The following is a 22781-nucleotide window of genomic DNA, read 5'->3' on the forward strand; positions in this document are numbered from 1 at the left end:
CGCAGGGCGGGGGTGGGGATGGAGCTCCTCCGCGAGGCCCCGGCTGGGGACTCTGCGGAGGGCGGGGGGTCGGGGAACGTTGCAGGGGCCCGAGGTCGCCTTGGGCCTAGGCGCCAGAGCTGTCAACGGCATGAGGTGTCGTTGGGGGAGGGGACGCAATCCTGAGTGGCGTCCGGCACACCCTGCGCCACATTCCCCCTGAAGAGGATTCAGATAAAGGGGAGGGGGCTCTCCAATCTCCAGCTCAAGCATCCACTTCCTACTCCTCAGGCTCCCACACAGGGGAGGGTCCGTGGCCCCTTTCACTGCCCTATTCTGTCACTCTAACTGTATTAGCGGGAGTATGGAATGGGGTGTCTGCCGGAAGAGGTAAGACGTCGCCCCCTACTGGGTCCGCAGGAAGGGCAGGGTATTGGACTTGGAGCGCCAGAGTAGTGGGGGTTGGGGGCTGCAATGACCAGGGACACTTGGTGTGCACCCCAGGCCGAAGATTTCGAGGGACCTCTTGAACCCAGAAATCGGGGTGCATTTGGTACTCTGTTGGATGTGCCTGGGCAGCACATTGCACCTCCCTCCCTCCACGTGTGTCCGGATTGCCTGGACGCCCCTGCATGCACACCTCCTTTCCTTCACACACGCAAACAGCAGGCAGGGGCACACTACACTTACCAAAGCCACACCCACACCATGTCCCCAGGTCACCTCCCTTACTCAGGTTCAGAAGTCTTCAGTTCCTAGACCCTCCCTAGCCCCACCTCCCAACCCACACACCCTAAGAGATGGGGGGAAGGGATGCAAAGGAGGAAGGACAAAAGCCATCCTCTTCCTTGAAAGTGCCTCACCCCAGTGCATTCCTACCTGGGCAGCTCAACCAACCCAGCAACCTGTGTCTCATCTGAGAGGGCTGAGATGAGTTCTGAGACCCCTGAGCAGGGGTGCAGGGAGGAGCAGGTCATGGTTACTGCAGAGGAAGAATGAGGCTACTCAGGAGGGGCCTGGCTTTCCTGGAGGCAGATAAGGAGTGAAGGGAAGTGAGGTCTTAATCTGCCCAGCCTTGGTAAATTACACACACTCCTGGGGGTAAATAATTAGATCTCCAAGTTAGTACTTAAAATGGGAAGCCAGTGGGGGCGGAGGCGGGGCCGGGGGGCAGTTGCAGCTCCAAAAGGCTCATTTTGTGCCTCTCTCTATGCCTGAAGTCAGAGTAGGGAGGGGTAGGGAGAGCGAGCTGCTCCAGGCTGTGCTCAGCCCCTCCAGGGTGGGCCCATGAAGCAGGAACCTGGAGAGCAGCCTTTAGCCCTAAGCCTGGGTGGCCGGGCCCTGGCTCAGAACCTGGAAAGTCCGGGGCAGCCATAGTACTTCCGTGGGAAGGGCATAGATGTGGAGTGTAGGCAGACCTGGGGTGGAAGCCCGGCTTCCTAGTCTGTGACCTTGGGCAGGTTGACCTCTCAGTGCCTCGTGCCCTCATCTAGAAAAAGATGGAGTTAATCATTCCTGCCTCATGAGACTCTTACAAACATCAATCAGTTAGTACATGTAAAGTACGTGCTGGGATCATAGTAAGTACTCAAAAATGTCAGCTACTATTTTTATTAATATGAAGTTTAAATAAAATATAGGAACAGATAGGAAAGTGCTGAATAGTGCTTGGCACAGAGCAGGGTTCAAAGAAACCAAAGCACTCGGGGAAATCCATCAACCCCATTCCGCCCATGGGGATGCCGAACACTTTGATGCAAGCCTAGCCCAGGCCCCGGCCCATTTCCTGGGAAAAGGCTGTTGGGGCCCAGGTGGTTTGAAGGCAGCGAGAGCAAAGAAGCTCATTCAGGGATAAAGAACGAAGCAAGTGGCTGAGGAAGCCTGGTTTCTTCATTTCTCCCTTTGGCTCACTGATCCTGGGTCTGGAGGGGGAGGGGGCTCCTTCCCTCCAATATTCATTCATTCTTCAAATCTTTAGTGGACATCTGCTATGCACCAGCCTCTGTGGTGAACACTAGGGATGGTGGAATGAGCAAGAACAGATTCAGCTACTGCTTCAGAGACCTCAGTCCAGCAGGGACGTGGAGACCATTCAAACAACTGTAGAAAGAAATGTATATAATCCAGTGGAGATAAATGTTACCTATGTGGGACCGAATGATAGCTCTGGGGACCTGAGCTAATTTTGGGCAAGGCTAAGGGCCTGAGACCAGTTACCCAGGCCCTGGAGAGGGAGCTGGAGCCCCCATCACCATCCAGGTCCTTTCAGCCTTTTGGTGTCTGACCCTGAATATGTCTTCATTCACTGCCTCCCTCATTCATTCATTTATTTTGTGTAACTTCATGGAGCCCTTGCATATGTTAGTCTCAGTGTGTGGAGCTGGGGAAGTAGAGATGAACTGACTACAGCATCACTCCCTGGAGGTACACACAGCTCAGAGGGGAACCCTATATATAAGTCAAATAAGACAATGTGACGATGTGACAAGGTAAGTGCTATAGCTAGGTAAGGACCAGGGACTGTAAGGAAGGGACCCAGGCTAAGCATTCTGTCAAAGAAGACTGCCTAAGAATGTGACTTGACTTAAGCCTTGAAGGCTGTTAGCAATTAGCCATAGGGGAGAGGAGAGCAGTATATGCAAAGGCCCTGGGGCAGGTAAGAGCAGGGGTCCATTAGTTAATGTCATATGTCCATGACCTTGTTCCTTCCTCATTCGAACTCAGAGGACGAGGAAGGAACAGGGGCATGGATATATGACATTGACCAAGCCTTCTATTTTCCCATAATTCAACCCCAGCTGGGGCCATATGCTTTCCACAGCCCAGAGGGCCAGCCTTGGGCACCTGGCCCCAGCAGCTCTACGACTCCACAGTGTTCTTTGGACTCCCTGTAGGTTGCTACTTCTGTAGTCCTCTACCCTGCAGCAAGGCACATTTGCCCACGGCCACCTCTGAGAAAATGATTCTCTCTATCCCCATTCCCACAGAAGAGCTTGGAGCGAATACATGGTTTGCCTGAGATCGCAGAGCCAGTCGATGGCAAAGCAAACTCCCAAACTGGCCTACTCCGGTCCTGCTTCCATTTTCTTCCCACTACGTCAGGATGCCTTGGGAGAGGGCCTAGGAGAATCTAGAAATGCTGCACCTGGGTGGTGCATACGGGCCCTTCCTGGGCCACTTCAGAGTGAGCTCTCCCCGCCTAGGGAGGGCCTGCACCCAGGAGCAAAGGCTTCCTGGGCTCTCTGTTCTCAGAGAAAGGGCGGGAGAAAGAGGAGAGTGAGAGTGGGGAGAGGGGGAGGGGGGCCCCAGGAGCTGAAGGCACTTGTCAGTACAGTCCGGGAACGGTATAGGGTTCCAGCTGGGGGGTGGGGGCACAGGTCCGACAGGCAAGCAGCCCTGTCCCTCCACTTTCCCTCCCTGCCCCTCTCTGTTTCTCATTAATTATTCCCATCTCACGGAGCAGGAATGAAAACAGACTCAGGATCTGGCTGGAGGCCTGCTGTGACATCAGCCCAGAGGTGGCTGCCCTGACCCTGACTGCTGGGGGCTGGGGAAGACCCACTTCCCCACTTTGTCCCGAACTGACAGGGAGAAGGAGAGAGGCAGGAGACGAGTCTCCCTTCTCTGGGCACTGAGCTTAGAGTAGGTGAGAGAGGTGGTGCTTGCCCTGGGGGACCGGGAAAGGGTGTGTCTGGAGGAATGTGGGGGTGGGGGTACAGGAGCTAGCTTTCTGCAGACACCTCTGACTCCCACACACCCTTCCACTCCTTCCCCCGGGGCCCCCCAGCACCACTCCCAGGCATTGTTCTCCCTCTGTCCTCTCCACTTCTTTGAAGCCACCTCCTTCATTACTGAAATCTTCCCGGAGACTACCTTCTTCCCATCCTGACCTCGGTCATCCTTTTTGAGTCTAAGGTTCACAGTCAGGCTTTTTCTGGGACTTGGTATCTGGCCAACCAGATTCTTCTTGGCTCCAGCTTCTTGGCGTTCACACCCAGACGTTGACCTCCTACCACTAATGACCTCCCCCTCTGTTCCCTGTTGGCCTCCACAGTGTGGAGGGCAGCCCCGTGGTCCCGGTTATCACTTACCCATCTCCTCTGTGAGTCTGATGTCCCAAGCTCCCTGCCACATCCTCCCACTGCCCGGCCTTGAAATCTCTGGTCCCCAACCCCTCTCTCTTGCCCTCCTGGGGGTCTTCTGGGGTGTGCTCTTCCTGCCCAACCTGGACTATTCCTGCTCCCAAGCATTCCCATCCTGCTGTCTCTGAGCAATCCTTTTCTTGTTTTGCTGACTTCTGATAAAATTCTCCCACGGCAGCTGGTGCAGATTTTGCTACACCGCTCCAGCCTCAGCTACACCCTTTTTCAGGCACTGAGCCTCAGGCAACAGAGATAAGTGAGCCACCCACCCTTGAGAAGCCTACAGTTCAGTGAAGGAGAAAGCTAACTAACTAATAGGGTGACATAGGAATGAATATTCTAGGTGTCACTGGTGGATTTTGAAGAGAAGAGCGACATCTTGAGAGTAGTGTTTTGGGAAGTGGAGTGAGGCAGGTGTGGGATGGGCCGGAAGACACAGAGGACGGTGCCAGGGAGGAGGGAGAAGGCCACAGTGGAGGCGCAGAGGAATAAGGTCCTGGGTGGAAAGGGAGTGAGGAGGAGGTGCTGTAGGGGTGACAAGGAGGAGGCAGGTAGGAGGGATCTTACCTTGCAGAGGTAAACAGCAGCGTGCTCAGGGACTGACTATACGTGTGGCGGGAGAGACAGTAAATGTCTGAGGCGCCTTTTATGGATTCAGAAACTACAGGAGGAAGAATGATAAGAGTGGAGAGCAATGGGTTCAGGTTGAAGCCTTTGAGGGGAGATGCCCACAGAGCCATTGAACATGTGGAGCTCAGGAGTGAGGTCTGAGCCAGAGCATCAGGCACAGTGTGGAGGCCAGGAATGCGGCTCCGAGAGGGGGCAGGGTTGCCCAGAAGAGTTGTGGAGAGCAGAGAAGAGGCCGAGGTAGGTGTTTGGGGGATGCACCCTCTCTGCTCCCACAGGCATCCTTCACACCTCTCTGAGAGTTCTTACCACATGGCATGGCAAATGTTCCTGTGGGTCTTCTCTGCTGCTTAAAGGAGGCACCGTGTCTTTATAACACGTATTTCCCAGGGAGACGTGCCAGGGTCTGGCACAAGATAAGGGCTCAGTAGTGCCTGTAGGACGAATGGATAATAATAATAATGTGCTGAGGGCTTACTGTGTGCCAGGCACCATTCTAAGTGTTTTACATTTAGTAAATCATTTAATTTTCAGGACAACTCTACATTTCTGATTTTCGATGGAAATGTACTCTTACTGTTTCCCTTTTACGGATGGGGAAGCTTGACTAAAAGAAGTTAAGTAACTTGTCCAAGGTCACAGGACTAGTATGTGGCAGAGCCCAGATTTGAATCCAGGTTGTCTAACCCCGGAGCTGATGGTTTTTACTCCCACTATTCTGCTTCTCAAATAAAATCTTAGAATAAGAACAGTGACTATGATTACCATTATTCACTGCTTACTGTTCCAGGCACTGTGCTAAGAACTTTATTAGATTAGTTAATTATATAAACATGAGTGAACACATGAATACATTGGTGGGTGGAGTGAAGTGTGTGTGGATGTATGCATATACGTATGTACGAGTGATGGGTAGATGGGTGAATGAATGAATGGGTAGATGAAAAGGTAAATGGGTGGATATACAGAGGGATAGACAGACAGGTAATGTGTGCATGAATGAAGAGTAGTTGAATGAATGGATGGTGAGTAGGTGAATGGACATGTGGATGGGTAGGTGGGCGTATACGTGGCAGAATGAATGAAGAATAGACAAGTAGATGTTTGGATGAGAGAATGTGTGGATGGATAAATGGAAGGATGGATGGGTGGATGGGTGGAGGGATGGATGAATATATGAATAGATGGAAGAATAGGTGAATGGGTGAGTGGATAGAAGGGTGGGTGGAGGATGGAAGGTGAGTAAGTAAGTTAACAGCTGTATGGATGGATGAGCAGACAACTGGGTGGGTGGGTGGATGAAAAGATGAGTGAATAGCAGGATGGATGAACGAATGAATGGACAGACAATGAGATGGTTAAGGTGGCTGGGTGACTGGGTGGACGAATGGTTGGATGAATGAGTGAATGTTTAGAAGGTTGGATGGATACAGAGGGGTGAATTTCTGTATTTAGGGCTGTAAAAGAGAGTAAGAAAACACACATGTTTTAGTCTCTACCCTCTTCCCTAGATACACCTATGCCTTCTTTTGGCCATCGCCTGCACAAGGGTATATGAAATCTGTCTGTCCTGCCCCCTGACTCCTCTCCAGATCACAACTAGGCACCAAAGCTTGGTCCTCACCCACTTACCGTCACCCCCAAGTACAGAGACATCCTGAAATTGATTCCAGGCATCCTGATGCCTTTCCTGCTCTTCTTCCTGCCTTGATATCCAGGGAAAACACCTTCCAGTTAGCTAGCCTGGGAAGAAGGCAAGGGGTTATTGTGGGGGCTCCTCCTTCTGCACCTGTTGTGGTATCTTCAACAGGCTTAACTCTGGAACCCCAGTACCCAAGCAGACGCCAGGGCTGGAGAGCTGTGATGGCAGCAGCAAATTAGTAGGCATCCCCAAAAGGGTTAGGGGCGCGGTGTCAGGTGTGAGGGGTCTTCTGAGGGTCTGGAAGGACATCCGTAGCTCTTCTCAGGTAGAGAAGGGCTTTCAGGAAGTGGCAGTCAGACCGACCACATGCAACGAGGCCTTTCTGAGTGAAAAGGCAGGCTGTGCCTCTGAAGGCACCCAATTGCAAGCCCTTGGCTCTGCTGCACGGGGCCTGTGTGGCCTTGAACAACTCACTTGGCCTTTCTGAATTTCCTTATCTGTAAAATGAACTCATGACACCGACCTCACACGGCCACTGAGAGAAGCAAACAAGGGATTGCAAAGGGAGCATGGGGCACAGAGAAATCCTTTCACAGACAATTTCAAGAAGTAAAAAACTATGTACATTTCTTTTATTTCTTTTTTCCCCCCTGCGGGAAGGTAAACTAAGGAACCTGTGCTCTGTGTCTGTTTAGGAAGAAGTGTGGGTTCGGGGGAACAGTGGCATTACAGGTCTAGGGCCCCCTTGGCCTGTGAGCGCACCAGCACAGCCTCAGGGGTCCTCCCTGAGAGGCCTTCTGCTTCCTGCACCCGACCGCTGGACAGCTCTTTTCAGGGCAGGAGCAGAAGTGGCATCAGGGTGTAGGTGGGAGTGGGGGATAGCCATGGAGCCCCCTGGAGCCCAGACCCTCCCCGCAGCCCCTGACTTTCCCTCCCTGGGCCAGGTGCCCGCAGGCAGGGCGTCCAGCACTGTGTTCAACAACAACAACAACAATAACAACAACAAACAAACAACAACAAAGCTGCTCATCATGGGAGAGGAATCACGGAGACCCTCCCTCTAGAATGGCCCCGGGAGCGAAGAGGGGGAGAGGGTTTCCCCCTGCACAGGAATGGGCCTTCTCCCGCAGCCAGACCTCGGTGCAGAGCGTGTGGGTTAAAGGAAGCCAGAAACGGATTTCTACCCTTCTTTTCCATTGCTTTGTTTCATTTTTCTGGTCTCATTGTATCTCCCCCATGTTTACGTCTTTCCAGGTGGAAGGACAGAGGCTGAGGGTCTAGCCCTAGGTTCCATGGGCATCTATAATATTTAATCACTGGACTTGTAACTGCTGGAGCACTTTCTCCTCCTAAACGGAGCTTCTCCTGGACCGGGACACAGGAGATATGAAGGGAGGGGAAGGGAATGACTGTGTCTTGGACTAGACATTTTACACAGTTTCTTCCCCATAGCAACCCTATTTGGTTGTGAGGAAGATGCTATTACCCCATTTTACAGACAAGGAAACTGAGGCGCAGGGAAATAACCTACCCAAGGTCACATGCCTGGAGAAAGTCAGAGCTTGTATTTGAACCAGAGTTCCCAGCACTTGACCAGAGAGGGACCCTTGAGGACAAGGTCCCAGATAGGTCTGGGAGAGGATGTGAGAGGCTCCAGCAGCACGGGGAGCTGTGGGGTGCTGTTCTGTCTGACTCAACACCAGGGCTCCTGGCTCCACGCACAGTTCTGCGCCCGGAGCCCAGCTCCGGGTGTGCAAAATGAAGATGCTGAACTGGTTCCAGCAGAGCCATACCCAGCCCCAGCCCCCACCCCAGGGCTCAGGAAATGACACACCTGAACTGCAGAGCAGATTGTTGGACCTGGCTCCAGTATCGCCTCCCAGGGGAGGGGTTTGCAGATGGCTGCTCAGCAGCCCCAAGGAGGCAGGGAGGAGCGGGGAGGGTCGGGCCTCCCGGGCTGAGGAGTGCCCTCCAGTGTGTCCCTGCTGGCCAGTGTGGGGTGCGGACACATTGGCCTTCCAGGCAAGTGACGGGCTGAAGTTCTACTGTGTCATTTTAGACAATTTGCTGAGTATTTCTGTGCCTCCTACTTTTGTTTTGTAAACAGATGGAGAAATTTCTTCTGCCTATCTTCTTGGCATAGGACCTGGAGGAAGAGACCTCCTACCCCATGGGGGTCTGACTCTGGGTCAGAACACGGTCTCCAGAAAGAGATGGGGGAACGGCATCTCTGCCTGATTTTTTGAGGGGCTGCCAGTAATTTTTTTCACAAGTCTGGCCATGCGTAAGGGACAGTTTCCTCTGGGTACCCTTGCTATGGTATCTGACACACAGCTTTTCCTGCTCTGGGGGCAACATAATGTGTTGGGAGGGGCAGGCGATGCCGGCCAGTGGGACGGGGAGTGGCTCTAATCTGGCGCTGCACTCTGCGGTGGGCAGGGCCGGTGGGGCTCAGCTCTAGAACACCATCTGCTCCTGGCACAGGTAGGGCGACTGAGGCCCCACTGGGCCAGCGGGCCCAGGCTTCCACATTCTCAGGCCTGAGACAGACCCTGAGTGGCCAGCCTTCAGGGCCTCCCTTTTGGGGTTGCAGGCTGTGTGGGTGCCAGGAGTGCCCAGAGAGAGAGAGAGGGGGCAGATAGTCACTGTTGTTTCCAGTGTGAGCGGGGTCCATCCCTTCTCCTTTCACACCAGCCTTGGCTGAGGCAGCAGCTCAGGCAAAGGGAGGCTGGGGGAGGGGAGGGCAGAACTTTGCAAAGGAGGAGGCAAGAATTCTGGTTGGAAATCATTCAAATGAGGCTATGAAACCAGAACCCTGTCTCAGAACAAATTGGCCAGATTTGGCCTGGGGGGAGGGGGGTTACAAGGGGAGTGGAGGAGGTTGGGCCGGGGCTGATGGGGGAGGGGTTGGCAGGACTCCGACTCGTGTTCCCCAGAGGAGCCCAGGCCTGAGCTGCAGTGGGTAGAAGCGGGCAGCTGCCCCCTGCCATGCCCCCAAGGTGTCTGCCATGATGTCAGAGGGAGGAGCCAGGTGCACAGCCACCCATCCGTCCCATCCTGGAGGAAATGGTCTAGTCTATCATGGACACTCTTTAGAGCTGCCCAGCTGTGACCCTGTCCCTGTCCCTGTCCCTGTTCTACCTCTGAAGTGGAGGAGCCCCTAGGACTCACCAAATAATCATTCAACATTTCTGTTTTCTCTTCTAAGTCCCCTGTCCTACACTTAGACTGGGGACAAAGGATGAACTCAGCTAGAGCCAGGTGGGGAGGTGTGACTTAAAAAATGGATTCTCCTTCCTTGTTCTGACTGGGGAGGTATCTGGGGGCCTCTCCCAGAGCAGGGCTGCCCCGGGGGTCCTGGGGAGGGCCTCCCCTTCCCCGTCACAGGCCCGACAGACAGGAGTGGGGTGGGCCACAGCAGTTCACATGGGGTCAGGCAGGGGCCTGCAGCTGAGGAAAACCGAGGCCTTCAGAGACTCATCAAAGGAGCTGCTGTGTGAAAGAGGCGACCTTGGAGGGGTCACTGGGTTCACACTGCTGGGGAGGGAGGAAGGCCCAGTCTGACTGGAGGCTGGGGGAGGTGGCTGGGGGACAGGCTGAGGGAGGGAGCAGCAAGGCCCAGGGCAGCAGGCTCCTCGTCCAGCTCTAGCTTCCCTCCAGCTGGCTGGCCAGCCACAGGCGGAGCTCTAGGGAGAAGCCCTGTCTGTCTGTCTGCCTGTTGTGGTCTGGCTGTCCTGGCCCCTTCTCAGAGAGGAAACAGGGTTCCTTGACCACCCCACCCCCATGCCTCATGTCTCTTAAAGGGCCAAAACCAAGTGTCAGGGCCAGGCAGAGGCAGAACTCAGACACTAGCCACAAGGCCGCCCCTGCCCCATCCCCTCCCCCTCTGCTTTCTCCCTGACCTTTCCGACTCAGATGCTAGCCCTGCAGTCTGGCTGGCAGCTCCTTCCACACTGCCTGAATCATTCAGGATTCTGCTACTGTCTTTCCCTTGTGACTCAAATTCTGCTCTTTGGGGAGGGACCAGGGACTGATTGCGATCCCCATGCCCACATCTCCTCCCTGAGCCCATTACCCGTCTGAAGATGGCACTCCCCACATATCTCCAGGGTAGAGGGCTCAGGGGCCTCTCTACCCTTTCCCCTTCTAGAGCCATTAGAATCCCCCCAAATCTTCTCTGCTTTGCCCGAGGTATGGATTCCCAGGTTTTCCCTGACCTGCCTGCCCCCTCAGAGTGTGGGTTTTAGTTACCACTCTTGACACACCCCCACCCCACCTCAGTGAGGCCTCAGCATTCTCCCTGCCCTCCCCCAACCCCCCCCCCCCCCCCGTAGACTTCCAAAGTCTTCCTCTGTGAGCTCCCCGGTGGGAACCCCAGAAGAAAGTCACTTTTAAGGGAATGAAGGGGAGCAGCCATGGCTCCTGATTGGAGGGGTGTGGGCTTCTGGCCCCTCCTTGGGGATCAGACTGGGCCTGGACATTGACTCTCAACCCCTCCTCTCAACTGAGGGGACCACTGGGGCGGGTGAGTGAGCTGGAGGGGGACAGGAGGGGCAGGGGAGGTGGGGGAACCGGTCTTGTGTTGTTCTTGGCTTGGAGCCCCCAGCCCCAGGGAAATCCTGACTCTGTGGAAAACTGAGCAGGCAGTGAGGCAGGGGAGGAGGAGTTGGAAGAGGAAGAGGAGGAGAAGGAGAAGGGGGAGGAGGACCACTGGGCGTGGGGGGGCGGCGGGGGGGGTAGGGGCTTCCCTCATGAATCAATCCCACCAGCTCTCAGGCCTGACAAAAACCAGAGACCCAGTGTCCCTTGGGGGCTGGGAGCAGGGAGGGTATGCAGATCGTCCAATGGGCTTTGGGGAAGGAAAGGATGATTTGAGGGGCAGTGTCCTGCTCACAGGGACCTGCCTCAAACCCCCCAAAACAACAGGTGTGTGTGTAGCGGGGCACGGTCTGAGAAAGCTTCACAAATGCAGAAGCTGAACCAGCACAGGTGTGACAGATGGATGTCCAGGGGCGGGAGGGCCTCATTGGTCAGCAACTCAGAGCCCTTTCACTGCCGGGACATCTGGTCCGGTTCAGCTCCTGAGAAACCATGTGGCTTCAGACGAGTTGCTTCACCTCCATCTCCCCAGACGAATGAGGGTGTGGCATGGGTCCAGCCCCACCTGGCGTCTCTTGACACTCTGCCATAGCTCTTCTCGGTGCTCAGCAGAGGAAAGAATACTGCTCGGGGGCTCACAGGACAACAGGTAAGAGCCTGGGCTGTTTGACCACTATGGCTTTGGGTGGCCCACATAACCTCCCAGAGCCTCAGTTTCTGCATCTGTCCAATGGGCATAATAATGCCTCCCTGGCCTTGCTGTGAGGCCACACTAGTGAGTGAGACAATGTACGTATGTGAGACAATGCATGTAAAGGGCCCAGTGTGGCAGACTATCAGTCAAAGATCATTGTTACTTCATGTCTACCTCTTAGGTGTTTGCAAGTCTCTCAGCCTTCCAAGGATCACTCCTTTTCTTTCATTTGTAACAGTCAAGTAGCTCCAGCTCTCAAACCAGTGACATAGAAACCCTTATAACCCACCCCCTCAGCATTTGCAGGGACTCTGGAGATATCTGTGCTTCCCTGCTCCCTCTCGCCCCCTGGCCATGGCTGGTGTCCTCCTGCACTGTTGCCCCACTTGGCCATTGTCCCGCTCCGCAGAGTCTGGGCGGGTGCCTTGTGGGACAGCACCAGAGGTCTGGGCTGTGGAAGGAAGGCGCAGCCAGCACGGTGCAGCCAGCCGTCACTGTCTGCACCACTTCTCTCCTAGTCTTGCCAGCCACTGGCCTCTTCCTGCAGAGGTCCAGCATCGCTTTTTCTCAGCTCTCCCCACTCCAGGCACTGCTCACAGTGTCCCGTGCCTGCCCCTCACTCCGCCCACATCCAGACTCCTGTGGGGATGCAGAGGGCCCTCAGAACCCTTTTGTGCTGTCCTCCAGTACCTGCTGGACCAGGGCCCCACCCGGACTCATTTCCACCAGACCCCCATTCTGATTCATCTAAATACTTCAAACAGCAAAAGGGGTCAACTTTTGAGGCATATTCTGTGCCTCTGAGAGAATGCTGAGTGAAGGACTGCACTGTGTTTATTTCCTAAAAAGTAATGTTTTCTTTGTAATTATGTTATATTATTATTTCCTAGGAAAATAGCTTTGACCAACACATCTTCTGCCCCAAGCTTGCCTCCCAACACACAGGCTCATCTCTTTCTTGGGGTCTCAGGAGAGCCCCAGATTGTGTGGTTAGGGAGCTGAGTGGCACTGGCCCAGGCCACTCCAGGTCCTTATTCTTGAGTTTGAACAGACCCACTGGACTGGGCCACATCGAAGACACATTTTGGAGTGAATAGGAGGTGGTGGGTGATCCCCCTTGAAACCTCTGGCTGGGGTTCCCTTTCTTCAGACATCTTCTTGCTTCTCTTCAGGACTCTTTGGGGTCTGTGCCTCAAGATGCAAGGGGCAAGGAGATATGGGACCTAACAGGGCCTGCACTCTGCTGAGTGGCTCTTGTGGGAACCAGAACCACATGGTGGAGGAAGCATGAGGAACCAGGAGGAGAGGTCTGGCCAACAGATTCCCAGACATTACCTCTATAAACATGTCTCCTCCACCAGATGCTGGCTCCTCAGGGATGCAGTCAATACATGAATGCTGGGGTGGCCCTCTGGCCCCCGGGGCCCCCTGCTCTAATAAGGTTTATCTTCACTTGGGTTGCCCCAAAGCTGTGAGGAATGCAGCCAGATCAGCTGGGAATGTCTAGAGAGACCATTTCTCAGATGGTAGGGTCCCCCCTCTGCAACCTCCAGGGCAAGTGGGCATCCAGCCTCTGCTTGCCCACTCCCGGGGATGGGGCACTCATTACCTCACAAGGCAGCCCCTGCTTGGCTGGGTAGCTGAGATGCTTGAGAAGTTAGAAATGAAGAATCCAACCAGCATTTATAGGTGGTCCCTCTGTGGGAGTGAAGGGAGGTCAGGGAGCAGCTGCGGATGTCTCTCCATGAGGGAGGGAGGGAGGCAGGATTGCCTATTTAGGGTGAGGTGCAGGATCCCAAGGAATAAGCTCAGACCCTGGAGAGCAAGGGGCAGGGGTTGAGTCTTTGCTCTACTAATAACTCAATTTGTAGCCTTGAGGAACTCCTTCCTTTCCCTGGGCCTCAGTTTCCATAACTGTAAACTTTACGGGCTGGGATTGGGGAATTCTAAGGGTCCCGCCCCTGGCAACGGATGCTCCTGCATGAATCTATGAATAGCTGGCGCAGAGGGATCAGGTCTTGGTCCATGGGGGCCGGGCTGGCTGGAGAGTGCTCAGAGAATGGGCCCTGTGTGGGATAGGACAAGGTTCCCTTTCATTTCATGAGGCCTTGGCAGCAGCCCAGGTCCCACAGACTCTCCCTTCTGCCAAGGTCAACCTGACCCTGACCTGGGGGGTACAACTGCCCGGGGCAGTTGAGGTCAGGAGCTGGCAACTTGGGAGAAGGAGCCAAGTGCAGAGGTTCAGATTCCTGTCCCCTGGGTGGGGTGAGGGTCTGAGCAACGGCAGCTCTGTGTCCCTTGTGTCCATGATGGTGACCCAGGGCCCCACCTCCCTGCAGTCTTGGTGGTCGCTGGGAAGACCTCCACTGGCCTGAGTGTCAGACAAGCCCTGTATGGAATCCAGGCCTGCTACTTACTAGCCCATAGAGCTTGAGCAAGTCACTGCCCCTCCTCATCTGGGAGTCAGGGACTCTGATTTCTACCTTACATGGTTATAGGGGAGATAAGGCACGTGTTAAGCTTCATGCCCACAACACATGCTCCATGGAGCATGGCTGCGATTACCATGATTAGAGGCCCAGCTAAGCAGAGATGGTGACACGGAGTCAGAGCAAGACTGGACTCACAAGACTGGACTCTCTACCTACTGCCTCAGCCCTCTGTCTCCTGGTCTGTTCGTCAGGGCATTGGGGGCTTCCAATTTTCAAGCCCTAAAATCGGCACAATTTAATGCAGTCAAAACAAACCCTCCACTCAGACTGAGAGGGAACAAGCTCCTGGCTGGGCCTAATGGGTTCCAGGTGTGCTCTGTGCCCTTCGGTGGCTGAACCAGCCCTGGTGACTGAGCCAGCCTCGGCGGCTATGGCTGTGGCTGCCGGCTGGCTGGGAAGGCTCCAGTGGCCAGACCTCTCCAACCCTGCCCTCTAGCCTGGGAAGAGTGTAGAGCTGGGCCAGGCCCCACCCAGCAGGTGGGACAGCCAGCCTCATGCTGAGAGAGCCTGGGGTTCAAAGCCAAGAGGTGCTGTGCATACCCCAATAGCACATGTGAGGTTCTCCCAAACTCTCCCCAGGTACCCAAGTCAATGCTGAGCACCTACTGTGTGTTCTGCCTTGATCTCAAGAGGTTCTGGCACGGCTGAGGTGATTTTAGGAACAATAACACTCCTCACAAGAGGCTGACCGTGGGAGTGACCTCCCAGAGAAGTTTAGAGAACCATGTGGGAGCCCAGAAGGCATAAGTGAGGTTTCTTTTATTACAATTATATATTATTATCATGTTATATAATCAAAGCTACGGCCATCATTTATGAATGGGGAACCATGGGTCAGGTACTATATTGGTGCTTTTTGTACGTGAGGTCATCAAATTCTCACAGCCATGTGTGGGGACAGCTTCTGTTCTCTTGGAGAACAGAGAGGGGCAGGAGGCTCAGGGAAGCCAGGAGCCCCGCCTGAGGCCACACAGTCAGAAAGGGACTGCAGTGGCATGTGAGCCCAAGGCTGTCTGACCCCCAGGCAGGGCCTACTCAGCTCTGCTATACTTCTCACAGGCTGGTCCAGGCCTTCCCTAAAGAGACAGGGAGAGTGTTCCTGTATAGGTGTGAATATGTATGTGGGATCTGATCTGAAGGCAGATCTCATTGGCTAGACCTCTTGCCTCTCCTCCAGACCCCGCCCACCCCTCCCCCCAGTACTCCTAGTCTCAAGCCTCAAGCCTCAGCCCTGACCTGCTACCTGGAGGAACACCCTCTCTCTCAGTCTCCTCACCACCTCTGGATCACCCCCCTCCAGTCCTGAGCTGGGTAGTGGAAGGCACTGTTTGCACTGGAGCCACCACCATCTGTCTGCTCAGCTCGCTCCCACCCACACCGTCTGGGCCCTCTGGGACAGACCTGGCGGCAACGGGTGAGGGAGGGCTGGAGTCCCACTCTAGATCTGCAGGTGGTGTGTGGGCGTGATTGCAAATGAGAGGTTGCCCTCCTTCCTCCTGCTTGGGTAATTATTAGTAATAATAATTTTTAGCCTCTATTGTCTCAATAATCATTCCATACTCACAAACTTGCTGTTAAAACTTCTCAAAGCCCTCGGTACTTTCCTTCATAACAGTAATTTGTCATTGTAAATTTACTTACATCTCTATTTGGTTAATTCTGCCTTCCTGCTAGATGTAAAGCCTCTAAAAGGGCAGTCTGCTTTCTGCTGTACCCCAGTGCCTGGCACAGTGTTGATGCATGGTAGCTACTTGACAAATTTCTGAGGAGTGTACTTATGAATGAATGAGTGAAATGGAGTCAGAGGAAGGCTAAGAAGAGGTAGGGCAGGACTAGAAACCTGGGGAGCAGGAGAGGTGTGAGGAGGAAGCTTTTGGAGCCTGCCTATGCAGCTGGGGTGGGACAGCATGGCGGTCCCCTCAGGCAGCTCTGGGAAGGGGCCGTTGAGCTGCACGGCTTCCTCACCTGTCTGCCGCTGAACTGCAGTCTCCCCCAGCAGGGTGCAAAGGGATCCCACGGATTAAGGCCTGTCTTCCACCTCCAGGGCCTTTTTTCAAAAGGGAATCCAGGAAGGACCCCTGTATTTGGGCCTCTTCAGAGAAGCCACGGAGGCCCTATCTGAAGTTGCAGGATGGGACTTTCACCAGCCTGCGTCCCCTTCCACTCGTGTCTCTAGAGCTGTTGAACGCATGGCACTCTCTCCCAACCCCAGTCTCCACTCCTGAGCCCCGATGTTCTGGGAGTGTGGAGTGGCAAGTTAAGAAGATCTGGGTGCAAAACCAGTTCTATCACTTTCTAGCTGCGAGATCTTGGGCACATTTAGCTTCTCCAAGCCTCGGTTTCCTCATCTCTAGAATGGAGGTGCCAATCACCTTGAGGTGTTTGCTGAGGGTTAAACAAGACCGTGGGGGCAGAGCGTTTCCAGGAGGCACTCAGTGAAGACCTGAGTCCTCACTCCTACTCTTGCCACCATCTAGCTGCGCAATCTTGGGTAGGGCCCATCGTCTCTCCAGGGCTCAGCTGCATCTGTCAAACAAGAGGGTTGGATCAGATCATCTCCAAGGCCCCTTCCAGCTCTGACTTGCTTGGTTCTATTCTTAGCAGTGAGCCCCACCTCTGGGGCAGGGGCGACATGAACATTCTTTCAGCTCAGATTCAACCCAGGCACATGCTTGCCCAGCCCCATCCCTCACATTTAGCCTGTAGCTGTTGCCACGTTGGCCGCACCCTTGGCACGACATTTCCTCCACCCCCACCCCACTGGCCAGGACCACAGGTGTGTAGCTCATTCTTGGGCTGAGGGAGCCTGGAGGACAGAGGAAGAGGCCGGGAGAGAAGGGCTGGAGGAGAGCAGTGAGGTGGAAAGGGCAGGACGTGACCTTGAGTCCTGTGGAATTCTAGCTCTGCCACTTCCTAGCGGTGGCTGTCCTTGGGGAAGTCTGTTCCTTCACTTATGAACTAATAATAATTACAACTTAAAAAGCCATGACACTGCTGTGAAGATTAAATGAAAGAGTATATGTCAAGTGCCTTGGCATTCTAGTTTTGTTCTCTGGGGGTGGCCGGGGCCCCCAATCTCCCCCGATCTCCCTCCATCCCCAGCGAGGGGGCAGTTCCATGAGGGCCCTGTGGGGGCGCTTGGGCGACTTTCCCGCGGGCCTGCGGGCCTCACCCCGCAGCTGAGTCGGAGCCCCCTTCCCCGGGGCGGGCAGCCTGGGGTCCTCGGCCAGAGAGCCCCAGCCCGCAGAGCGGCGGAAAGCTGAGGCCCGAGCCAGCCCGCGCCCCCACCCTCACCCGCACCGCCGCGGCCTCTGAAGGAGCGTCTTTGATCTGCAACCTTCGGGGGGATTAAGAGCCCGAGAGCCCCTCTCCCCGGGGTCCCCCGTTCCTCGCCGCCCTCCCTCCGGGCTGACCTCCCAGTCGGCGGCCCCGGCTGGGGGCTGGCTCCGCCGCCGGTGGTCCCCGCCGCTCCAGCCCGCCGTGCCTCCGGGCAGGCCACTAGGATTACTGGGGCAGCCGCCGCGGCTGGCGGCTTCGGGGAGCCCCCGGGGCCGGGCCCTGGGGGCGGGGGCGCCGTGGGGGCCGGGCCCCGGGCCTCCGGGCCGTTTTGGCCGGGGAATCTGTGTAAAGTGTTTAAAAAGAAAAACTCTCCGGAGGAGGACGTAACCTTTTCTTAACATCTGGGGCTCAATTAGCTAATGACAGCAAAGCCTTCTCCGGTGTCGCTGACCCCTGGGCGGCAGCCCCGCTCCCCACCCCCGGTATTTGTACAGCTGCGGCCGCTCGCTGGGACGCGGGGCAGGGGGCTTGGCCGGGTTATCTCGGCGGAGACCCGCCGCCCACCCCAAAGAGGAGAAAGAAAAGGCTTAGCGCGCCCCGTCCCACCCGCGGGCCCGCGGCCCTCCTCGTCGCGCCCCTCTCTCGGGCTCCCCACCCCGACCGACCGCCGCGCCCCCTCCCGCGGGCCCTCCCGCGCTCCCGCTCCTGCCCGCCCCCCCCGCCCTCCCCTCCCCTCCCCTGCTCCCCTCCCCTGCTCCCCGTGCGCTTTTCCTGCGGCCTCTCTCTCTCGCCCCCTTCCCCCCTGTCTCTGCACCCGCTCCTTTGTCCCTCCTGCCCGCCTCTCGCGCTCCGCTCTCTTCCCCTTCGGCTCTTTCTGTCGCCTCCCTTTCTTGCGCCCTACCCCCCTTCCTGTCTGTTTGTCTGTCTCTCCTTTCTCCCTGCTTTCCCTGTCTTTTCTCCCTCTCCCCAGCGGCCTCCCCTCTCGTTCTCCCTCTGAATAGCTCCCTTGTTCCTGCTCTGGGTTCCTGTCTCTCCCTCTCATTCTAGTGCTTCCTCCCCACCTTTGTCTCTCTCCCCGTGTCAGCCTCTGAATGCCTCTCTGTCTGTCCTCCCAGAGGTGAGTCCTGCCCTGGCTGCCAGGCGGACACCCCCGTGGGGAGCAGACCCAGCAGTCCCAAGGCAGAGCCGGGCCGGTGGGGGGCTGGGCACTTGCGGACGGCCCTGATCCCCGGAGTGGAAAGTGTGGCAGAGCAGCATGTAAGGCCCCGACTGTTCGTGGTCAGAGCCGGAGGGGAACCCCAGGGGTTTCCCTAGATGCTCTGACATCACAGCTCCTGGAATTTCACCTTCCCTGCCCCTGCCCACCCCAACACCCCGCCCCTGTTTTGAACCCAGATGCAAGTGCAGACACACACTTTCCCCTCCCGTCGGCCTTCAGCACAGTGCAAGACAGGCTGGAATCTTAGAAAAAAAAATCACCAATACTAAGAAAAAAAAATATGTAAGTGCAGAAATTATAACTAGCAAAAAAGTCATGTCCAAAGACGGTGTAGAAGAGCAAAGAAGAGCACACGATTTGGAATGAGAAGAAGCGGGTTCAACTTGGAACTCTTTTTAAAAACAGTTCTGTTATGCTGGGGTGGGGGGGTTGTGTCACTTGAGCCTCAGTTCCTCATCTATAAAATGGGACTAATAATGGCTGTTGCCTATGGGGCCTGTCAGTGGGAGATGAAGTTCTTTCATGAGGGCATTTGCTTTTTGTTTTCCTGGAGAAAATCTTCGAGCCTATTATTTTTCCAGGTTAGCACCGTGTTCCAAAAATTCTACCCCTTCCTTGTACAAACACACTCGAAAACTCGTTCCCCGTCTTTCACAGAAAAACGCAGGTAGACAACGTTTGCTAACAATGGGGGTGGGGGGAGGTCCCGAAGCGCCCGAAACCTTGGGTTGACGCTGGGCAAACCTCTCGGATCGCAGGGCGCGGGACACTGCTGGCTGGTGCTTCGCGTGCGCGACCGCGAATCTGCCCGAGAACCAAACGGCAAGGGGACTGCGGCCCCCGTTTTACACCTGGGGAAAAGGAGAGGCAAGTGCCCAAGTACCACGGCTCTCTAGCGGCAGAAGTGGGACTGGACCCCAGCAGGCAGGTAAGAGGTACCGGAGGGAGGGGCTGCCGGACCCCTTCCGAATTTCGAGCGGGGCAGAGGCGAGGCACGGCCGGCCCTCTTTCTGCGAAGCAGCGGAAAGTGGGCTCCACCCACGACCCCGAGCCCGCAGACCCTCGGTGCCGGCGGGAGGAGGCGGACGTGGACAGTGGGGTCTGAGCCCGCGCTGCAGCCGCGCCCGCCCCCTCCGCCGCTCCCCGGGACGCTCCCCGCGCGCTGGGCTTGCTGCCGGTGCCGGATGGAGAGTCCCGAGAAGGCTTAATTTGCAGGAAGACATTCTCATCAGATTGCGTCTCCGGCAGCCGAGAGCTGCTGCCGGGGGTCGGTCTGGGCTCCTCCCAGCACCCCTCCCCCGGGCCCCGGCGGGGTGAGAAACCGAGATGGTGGCAGCAGAAACTGGAGCCCCGGCGCCGGGCGGCCGCGAGGGGCCGAGGCTTTTGAGGGCTCCGCTGCCTCTTGCCAAGGTCAATCAAACCCTCCCACGCTCGGGAGGCGCGCGCCGCGTGCGCCCGCAGGCGGGCGGCGAGAGGCCGGAGGTGGGCTTCCCGGGCCAGGGCGCCCCGCGGTGCAGCCGGGGCCCAGCCTCCGCGGACCCTTCCGGCCGCTGGCCCGCTCTCGGGGCAGATGCTCGGAGATTCCCGGGCGGGGGCAGAGGGACGCGGGGGGTGGGCTGGAGGGCGCTTGGCCTGGGGCTGGGGTCCAGGCTGCGGTGTGTGACCCACCATCCATCCAGTTGTAAACGGAGACTAATTAGGAACGGTTTTATGCTAATATGCACCTGGCTGGGCTTTTTCTCTTTTTCTTCTTTTTTTTTCTTTTCCTGAGAGAGGCCACAGAGTAGCAAGGAAGACGTTCTGGAGAGCCGGGAACTTCCAGAAGCACTAGGTTCCCTGATAACAGACAACCCAGCTCCGCTGCTCGCCCCCTGCGTGGCCTCGGGGAAGTTATGTGAGGGCGTTATTGCGCTTCAGTTTTCTCTTGTGAAAAAGAGAACATGGGTCAAGCTTCTCCCCAAGCTCAGTCACTGTGTCAGCTAAGAGACGGAAGTCAGCCCTTCAGATAACTGGGAACCGGTTGCAGGAGGTGCGAAGAGGTGTGTCAGGGCAGAAGCGCTGCAGGGGGTGGAGGGGGTCGGCCGTTCCCAGAGCTTGTTTCGGTCCCAGGGCCAGAGGCTCGCTGTGGCCACTGTGCACCAGAGGTGAAAGTGAGGGGCCGGGGAAGGGGGCTCAACGGAGGTCCCTGGGTTGGTGGCAGAAGCGTCAGGAGGAGGCCGCTGGGTGGTAAAAGAAGAAGGGGGATAAGGTGGGGAGCAGGGTGGAGCAGCCGGTGTTTTATGGGGGGACTCGCCTGAGCTTAATCGTAAGGTAGGGGCGGAGAGGAGGAATGAGCAGGGGATGGCCAAGAAGAGAGAGGGGAGGTGGCCGGTGGGGTCACGTCCTGAAGAAGCCTGAGACCTGGGGGTCGGGCACAGTGGGGAGGAATAGGAGACATGTCGCTGGCGTGGGCGGGTCGGGGGAGAATATTTCGATGGAAGAGGGCACTCCTGATGGGCCTCACACAACTCAACGCAGTGTTGGCGGAGGCCTAAGCGCCGCCACTGAATGACTCAGAGTGGGCCTGGGAAGAATCCACCGTGGAGATCTCAGCTAGCAGGGTGGGGAGGGTGAGGGGCCGAGGAGCAGGGATGCAGCTGAGGCTGCGTTACAGGAATTTGAGAGCAAAGTGAAAGAAGCCTTTGAGGAACAGGAGACAGCTGGCATTTACTGAGATTGTCTATCCATTGTCTCATGTAAGTCCCACCGCACAGGTGATATTAATCCCATGTTACATAGAGGGGGGAATGGAGGCTCAGAGTGATGAGGAGCCTGCCTCAGGGTCACTCAGCTGGTAACAGATGAAGGCACGATTCGAACCCAGGTCTGTCTGCCTCAGAATGGAGGCCACTTCCACTGTGCTTCACCGGGCAAGAGTCCTGACCTTAGGGCCTCAGCAGTGCTTCCTTCCCCAGGTGTGGCCATCCCCGGCACTGACCCATTTGGCTGGAAGGATGGGGCTGGGCTTTCAACCCAGTGCAGCCTGTCCTTAGCCAGGCTGAACTGAGCAGGAAGCCCCCACCCAGCTGAGAGGAGGGAGAAAAAGTGGGCTTTTTTCAAAATGACATCAAACCATGTATGTTGTCCTGCAGCATGCCATTTTTCTCTTACTATTTCTATACATCTATATGCGTACATATATTTAATTGTTAAAAGTTGTGTAGGACTCCCTTGTATAGATATTGCATTTATTGTTCATCTCTTCCCCTACCACTGGACATCATGTTGTCTCCAAAGTTTTGCAGTCACAAAGAGTGCTTTACTATGCATCCATCGTTGTAAGAGTATGTTTGTGCAGATAAAGGTATTTCTATAGGATAGAGTCCTGAAAGTGGCATCATTAGGTTAAGGGTATATTTGTTTTAAGTTTAAAAAAAATTTTAATTGATTTTTTAGAGAACGAGAGGGAAGGGGAGAGAGAGAGAGAGAGAGAGAGAAACATTGATTTGTTGTTCCACTTATTTATGTACTCATCACTTGCTTCTTGTATGTGCCCTGACTGGAGATTTAACCCACAGTCTGGGAGTGTTGGGGTGATGCTCTAACCAGCTGAGCTACCCGGCCAGGGCTTATTTTAAATTCTTATAGATAGAGCTGAACTTCCCTACAAAGAGGTTATATCAATTTACACTCCCTCCATCAAAGTATGAGTGTGTCCATTCTTTCACATCTTTGCCACTTAGGTATCATATAACATATACATATAGTTGCCAATCGAGTGAGCAAAAACAGTTTTTCACTTTTGTTTTCATTTCTGTTTCCCTGGATCTCTACAGCTCATCCAAGGCTCATCAGCTAAAGAAAACATTGTGAAGACCTGAAAAAGAGCTCAAGAATGAGAAGCAGAGAACTGGGGCAGCTCTGAGGAAGAACTGAATGTCAGTGAATGCTATCAGGACCTAGATAAGGGAGGCAGCAGATCCTTTCTCCCAGCGTATTCCTAGGCTCCCGGGTGGACCGGATGCCCCAGGAGCTCAGAGCGAGGGCTGGCTCGCTAGGGTCTCATGGCCAGAAGCCAGAGAGTGGGGGCTGCCCCAAGAGTTACGGGAACAAGCTAACAGGCTGCCTG

Source organism: Phyllostomus hastatus, unplaced genomic scaffold, assembly GCF_019186645.2.
Source record: "Phyllostomus hastatus isolate PE091 unplaced genomic scaffold, TTU_PhHast_1.1 phas_contig_86, whole genome shotgun sequence".
Lineage (NCBI taxonomy): Eukaryota > Metazoa > Chordata > Mammalia > Chiroptera > Phyllostomidae > Phyllostomus > Phyllostomus hastatus.